Below are 7,461 nucleotides of genomic sequence, written 5' to 3'. Positions count from 1 at the left end.
AGTCTGCCCCTCCCAGAAACAGTGAGGCCATCTTATAAAAGCATCAGTTATGTAAGAATAACTTCCTTCCTTTCCATCCTTCCTGTCCTTTGGAACTTTTTGCAGCCTCCTCGTGGTAAGCAAGATGGAGAAGCAAGGGTGGGAGTTAGAAGTGAGGAAAGAGAGTCTGGACCTCCCAGGGCTGGCTGTAGGCAGCCCAACTATAACTGTTCCTAGCTCTCTAGCTAAATGAGGAATGGAGAATTCTTGTCATTAAGCTGGAAGCACTGATTAATATATTAGATGGGATCTTCTTGGTTTTGAGTCAACATTGTGCATCGTAACCTAAAGTAATTGTAAGATTTCATCCTGATGGTGATCAAAAATCTCGTTGCAGTCCAGGGGCACGGGAAAAACTTGAATAAATATTAAAAGGATAGTAAGATACATAAAAGATAATCTTTTGGTCTTGGTCACTACTCAACTCTGCTGGTGTGACTCACCAATCAGCCACTGACAATAGACATATGAACAGGTGCAGTTGTGTTCCCATCAAGCTTTATTTACCAATATAGGCAGTGGGCTAATTTGGCCCATGGGCTCCTCCTCTTCTGCCTTATTATTTTGGATGGCTGTATACAGTTCCATTCGGCAGTTTTAACCACATTTTATTTAACCGTTCAACTGTTGTTGGACACTGAGGTTGTTTCTCAATTTTACTATTAAAGATGATGCTTGGATACACACATTTGTGCATAAGACCTTATGACCATCTTATGTACTTATAGTCTATCCTTAAAGTGCAATTCTGGGGTCAGATTTCATTTTAAAGACATTTAAACAGTACTGCCAAACTGCCCTCCAGGAGAGTTGTACCAGTTTTCAAACTCACCCGTGGAGTACAAGAGTGTACAACAGAGACAGAAATGGGGAACCCTTTGCACATGGACCCCACAAATTAAAAAAATAAGGCAGTGGAAGTGGGGGAAGTTAAATGCCTAAAGTGGCTGAGTTTTAATCTTCAGTCCAGAAGAGAGCAAGGGCCCACCTCTCTGACATGATGCTACTTCTAAGAGACACACTGAGAATAGATTAGTAGGCACCTCTGAAGTCTCTGGCTACTGTCTGGCATCATATTTTCTTGATTTTTGTTTCCGTGGGCTGCCACGATTACAAGCAGAGTGAACCAGTGAACCAAACCGAGAGTTGGGCACACACGGTAAATTCTAACCCTACTGTAACCTTGTCGCACAGCGTGACCCTGGGCAAAGCCCTGAGCCTCAGCTGTGTGACGGCTTCACTGCAGAAAAATGTGACAGCGCCCTCCAGGATGGAAGCCTAGACTAAGTGATTACACTCTTCCCTACCAATATCAGGTGTCAGTGCAAAGAGCTTGGGGACCCCCCATAGCAGGGAAGGAGGGGCACAAACTCTTCCTTTAGAGATGGACAGCTACCACTTTATCCGAAAGCATCCATCTAATGGAACCTACACAGTTAGGAGTTGACACATTTGCTCAAACTGGCCACGAACTAAGAAAACAACCTCCCTGCAGCAAGCCAGTCAACCTCCATCATGGTCCCATCACTCTGGCCTTTTTAAGGCCCCAGGAAAAGCCACACTAGGAGGTATATAAAAGATATGCCACAGGCATTCACACCCTGTCCCCAGAATTATCCAAAGCATCTCCCCTCACTTGGCTTGCTGCTTCTTTCCTTCACTTGCCTTGCTCTGGCTTCTAGAGGGCCACTCCAGCCCCTATTGTTCTAATATCATTTCAACACAGTTTTATGGCTTGATGCCTCTTTCCTAATTTTGATAGCCTCACTTAGGTCCCACTGCAGTGGTCCACCCAACTCCAAGGACCCTGGGGTGAGGTCATCTCCTTCACATCACCTCCCTCACTAAGGTGCCCTGGATGTGTGCATGATCGAACAATTGCTTCCAAAGATAAAAGTACACCTCAGGGGCTATTGTCTTTAAAATCTTTTAAAAACTTTTTTATAATACCTGGAAAAAGCCCAGGCAGGTTGACTACACAGTAGCTTAACCACTAACCTATGGCCACCCCACATAATAATTTCTGTTTTCTTGGGAAGTCTTCCACAGTCACATCTTCAGATCACATTCTAATTCTTTCTGGCATGGACTATTTTACAAACCTTTTACCTGAATTGACCTCACCCGAATTCTCCACGCCCCCCCCCCACATATATATACACACACATATATGTATTTTTTAATCTTTATAGATTTATACATTTGATATGTCAAATTTATCTTCCTAAAGCATGTGCTATTATCTCAGTCCCTTCCTTTAAAACCCTCAGTGGATCCCCATCCTTACCAACTACAAAGCAAATTCTATCACCAGCAACACAATGTTCAAAACCTTCCAAAATATATAGACCCCAACACTTGACAAAAAATATATGTATCTGAAGATGCCAATAAGCATGTGAATACTTGCTCAACATCATTAGTCATCTAGGAAGCGCAAATTAAAACTGCAATGAAATAAAACTGCACAGCTTATAGAATGGAAAAGGACAAAGACTGGTAACAGTGTGACCGCAGGCTACCATTCTGTCACTTAATAATTCTCTTCGTAGATTCTAAGCTTCAGCCAAATCAGACCACTCCCACTTCTAAAGACTCTTCACCCTCCTGCTTCTCTACTTTTCTCATGACCATCTGAAACTGCCCTATAGTAGGGAGAACAGTGCCCCATCATCCCTGTGAAGGTTACATCCTAACTCCCAGAAACTGTAAACATGTTGTGTTGTATGACAAAGAGGAATTAAGGTAGCAGACAGAATTAAGGTTGCTAACCAGCTGGCCTTAAAACAGAAAGATAAGGCTAATTTATCAGACCAACTCAGTGGAACCACAGAGACCTTAAAATGTGGAAGAGAGAGGCAGAAGAAGAGGTCAGTGATGCGATGTGGCAAGAATACACAATGGCCACTTTGAGGACCAAGGCAGGGATCCACAAGTCAAGAAGAGGGGCAACTTCTAGAAGCTGGCAAAAGCCAGGAAATGGATTCTCCCCTAGAGACCCCAGAAATAAATGCAGCCCTACTGACACCTTGATTTTAGCCTGTGAGACTCTTGTAGGACTTCTGACATTCAAAAGTGTTAGAAAGTATATTTCTGTTGTTTTAAGCTACTAAGTTTGTGGTAATTCGTTACAGCAGCAATAGACAATGAATGCAGCCCTCCCCATAAGTTGCTGCTCATTGAAACGCTTTTAAGGAAGGTCAGTCCAACCAGATTTGACCCCTCTGTTGTTGCAGCCTCCACGGCAATTATTTATCTCTCTTGTGGCATGTAACATATTTTGCTTTGTAGTCCTTTTCCTTCCCATTTAATCAATCACTTTATGCTGTCCAGTTTTACTAGGCATATTTATGGTACCTGCCCTCCCACTGTCCCCCTGTCAAAGCATCCATGCTCTGCACCATCTGACTACTTCCCTTCCCCCCGTCAGCGAGGTGAACCCACTAGGGGAGGTTATCTCACTCCAGAGAGCCAATCCGTAGGCTGGCTGGGGCTGGCCTAGTGTGGAAGGATGAAGTAAACTATTTGGTTAGCTCCCCTTCGGAAATGTGACAGCAGCTATGGGAGAGGATCATCAGAACAGACAGGTCTTAATAGAATTAGGGTTGGGACAGCCATTCTGTGTGATGGAGCTGCATTTATGAGGGAACTGGCAGAAAAGAGAAGAAACTAAGGCAGAAATAAAGGGGAGGCAGCAACACTGTGAGGTAGAGAGAAAGAAGTGGGAGGGAGGGGAGGGGAGGGGACAGAGCGAGATAGAGTCTTCAGTTTCCCAGTTTCATGAGGACTAAAGCATCCTCCTCAAGCTATCAAGCATTTCCAATAGCCCCGCCCCCTCTCAGCAGCCCCATGGTCCCCTCTCACTGAGGTGGTCATTGTCTCCTATGGGCCCAGCACGGCCATCAGCTCCAGCTCCCACCCTAATCATTTCTTGCCTGAGCTTGTTCAGCACTGTCTCACCTCACTTTCATGGCTTTCACCTCTTCCAGTTTATACCCACACGCCACACTTCCCTGCCTCAAACGTTTCAGTGGCTGCCGACCATCTTCAGGTTTAAGTCAGATCTCCTTGGCAGAGCCTAATAGGGCTCGTTGACATCTGACCTTGACTGTGTCTCCTCTTCATCTCACTCATCCTCTTTCTTCCACTCCCTGTACCCTCCACACTGAAAGCACACTGTTCCTACATTCTAGATTTTAGCCAAGAATGTTGTATCGAAATTGCCCACGGAGTGTTTTTATAGCATATAAGGTTCAGGGGAGAGGGTGTGTCTGGGAACTCTCTGTACCATCCACTCAATTTTTCTGGAAAAAAAAAAAAAAAAAAGGTATTCAGTGCAGCCAGGAGCCACCAAAGAGACTTAGGGTAGTTTGGCTGGTGAGTCTTTTGCATGTACAGAGATCAGTCCACTCACCACTTCCTCTGAGACACAGAACACGTTCACGTCCCACATTGTGGCCCAGACTGGTATTTCTAGAGAACAGTCATGCAGCCCACAAGGTGTAGCTCTTACGTCACTCCACTGTGAAACCCTTTCCAACGTTCTAGATGGAACTGATCGCTCTTTTCACACTGTTCCCACATTGCTTGGACATACCCCTACCATGGCATTTATCACAGAGTGGAACAGTCTTTACCTATGCGGCGGTCTCTTCTGCCGGAGTATATACCTACTGCTTTCCTCGTATATGCATACTCCACTGTCCAAGTTCAATGTCAGACATATTGTGGACCTTGCGATGTTTAACAGAGGAATACGCATAACTTATTTTAGGAATAAATAAGTGACTGAATGACTAATAGCTAATATTTATTGAGTATTCACTATGGGTTGGGCCTGTTTTAAGAGCTATACAGGTTCTCTCTGGGTCAACACTTACAAGTTGAAATAGGCACTTTTATCTGTCATTTTGCACAAGAGTATGTAACTTGTCTGCCACACAGATAGTTTCAAGTCAGAGCAGCCTGGACCTAGCAATCACTAATTTTCACAGCCTTCCCTAAAGGAGTACTAAAGTGTCAAACTCCCTGGTGTGAGGATGTCTTTATTCACTCCTAAGTATTTCATCTATTTTGACCATACAGTATTCAAAGCTGTCACCCATTGTCATGGGTGTCATTCTGTTCTGTATGAGAGGTTGGTTTCATCAAAGAATGTTACAAATAACATACTGCAGTACACACATAGCACAGAACGGCTCTGGAATCCAGGTGACTTAAGTTCAAATCCTAGTTCTGTTATTTCCTGACTATGTAACCTTAAGCGAATCATTTAGCCTCGCTCTGCCTCATTTCCTCTCCTTAAAGCAGGAGTATTTATACTACCTACTTGCTATGGTATGAATGTCTGTGTCCTCCCCAAATTCACGTTGGGATCCTCATACCCAGTGTGATGGTGATAGAAGGTGAGGCCTTTGGGAGGTGACCAGGTCATGAGAATACAGCTCCCATAAATGGGAAGAAACCTCTTCTCTGAGAAGAGATCCCACTGAGCTCCCTCACTCCTTCAGCAAGGACACAGCAAGAAGGTGCTGGCTATGAACCAGGAAGAGGGCCTTCACCAGAATCTGACCATGTTGGCACCTTGATCATGGACTTCCCAGCCTCTAGAACTGTGAGAAATAAATTTCTGCTATTTATAACCCATGGCATTTTGTTACAATAGCCCCAAGGGACTAAGACACTACTTCATTATTCTGAAAATTAAATACCTAAACAGCCTCTGTTTCTGGTACACTGAAGGTGCTATGTGAGTAACAGCTGGGTGTGTGTTGGTTTTATGTAACTAAATCTAACTGGAGCTGGTTTCAGCCATAACAAGGACAGGCCCAATCATTCAGAAAGATGTCTTGGAACCTTTACCCTCATGAGTTCTTTAGGTTATAAAGTTTGTATGAATGAAGAGCATATTACACATATTACACAATCTCTGATGATTCTTGATCACTTTCTTTTGTTTAATTGAAAATTCACAGCACAAATCATGTAACTTTCTGGTCTACGCACTTCAAGGCAACTTTGGGGTGTTGTTTGGTTACAAACTTAAGATTTACCGCATGTTTATATGATGGCTGTAATTTACGGTTCTTCTGCAGTCATCGTTGAAGGCAGCAGGAGACAGGCTCTATCACAAGGGCAGCTGCAACCAAATCTGCCACCATGGTCACTCCAGAGTGGCCCCTGTGCCTCTGCCATTTGTCAGGGTCACCACAGAACTTAACCGGAAAACTTATTTGTCACCTGTTCATGCCAAAGGTGCAGGACTAAGGATCCATCACAATGACTGGGAGACAAGAGGGGCCCCAAGAGACCAATCAGGAAGCACAGGACCCTCTTTTAAATGCCAAGAAAGATGATTTAATTCAACCCAGGACAACAGCAGAAAGGTGCCAGATATCTTAGAAGACTCATAAAATAAATGCAAGGCAAGTCAACAGATGTTCACAGAACCCTTACACTGGACTCCCAAGCTCCCTCCAATCTCTGTCCCCTTAATACTACACTCCACTACCTGCTAAAGCAATTTAAATATCTGGATAGTCTCAACAGACACCCCACAGTCATATCTCCCAGAAATGTTTTGTTTGGTCACTAGAATGTTAAAGAAAATTAAAAAAAAAAAAAAAAAAAAAAGGAGAATTGGTTTCCAAAAGTTTAAAATGCAATGATGTCAAATAAAGTCTATGTTGCTGGTCTCCCTTTAAAATACCAAATCTAATCACCCTGGGGGTACCATTCTGTATGGTAACAATCAGCACTGGCTGGGTAGCAGTGCGCATGTCCACGTCCACTCTGGGTCCTGCCCCACTCTGTCTTCTATGCTGTAGGTACCTGAGGTTGCAAACTCTGGTATTTCACACAAAACCATTGATCTAACGCCAAGTGCCCCAGTGATTGTTCCATCTGCATCTGAGGTTTTAAGAAAGGAGTTTACTATCCTGTCAGGTTAAGTGATGAATCAATACCTGATAAAAGAGGTTCAAATTTTGACCTATGATAGCAGTTTTAGACACCTAATATATGTATGGTTTTCCTTCTGTCCTCATTCTGTGAATGGGGACACAGCTTAATATAGTGGAGAAAAAAAATATAATTTGAGGTCGGCCCCAGTGGATTAAAGTGCTGGCACACCCTCTCTCAGCAGTATGACTGGAGAACTCTCTCTCTTGGAGTCTGTTTCCTCTTTTATACAATGGAGATAATTGAATCGGCCTCACAGGGACGTTGGGAGGTTTGAATTAATACTCTTGTGCTTTGCTCATGCTGCTGCTTCAGCCTGGAAATTTCTCAGTGGCTCACCCTATGTGAAGCTGACAAATTTCTCTTATGAATGAAGACCTAAAGAAAAACACCATTTAGTCTCCAAAGGCTTCCAGTCCTCACTGACCCCATCTCCTCCACCACACTGCCCCAGAGAAAAAT

Source organism: Camelus dromedarius, chromosome 10 (genome assembly GCF_036321535.1).
Source record: "Camelus dromedarius isolate mCamDro1 chromosome 10, mCamDro1.pat, whole genome shotgun sequence".
In the NCBI taxonomy this organism is placed as follows: domain Eukaryota; kingdom Metazoa; phylum Chordata; class Mammalia; order Artiodactyla; family Camelidae; genus Camelus; species Camelus dromedarius.
The sequence above is the reverse complement of the archived record's forward strand: the minus strand, read 5'-3'. Positions refer to the sequence as shown.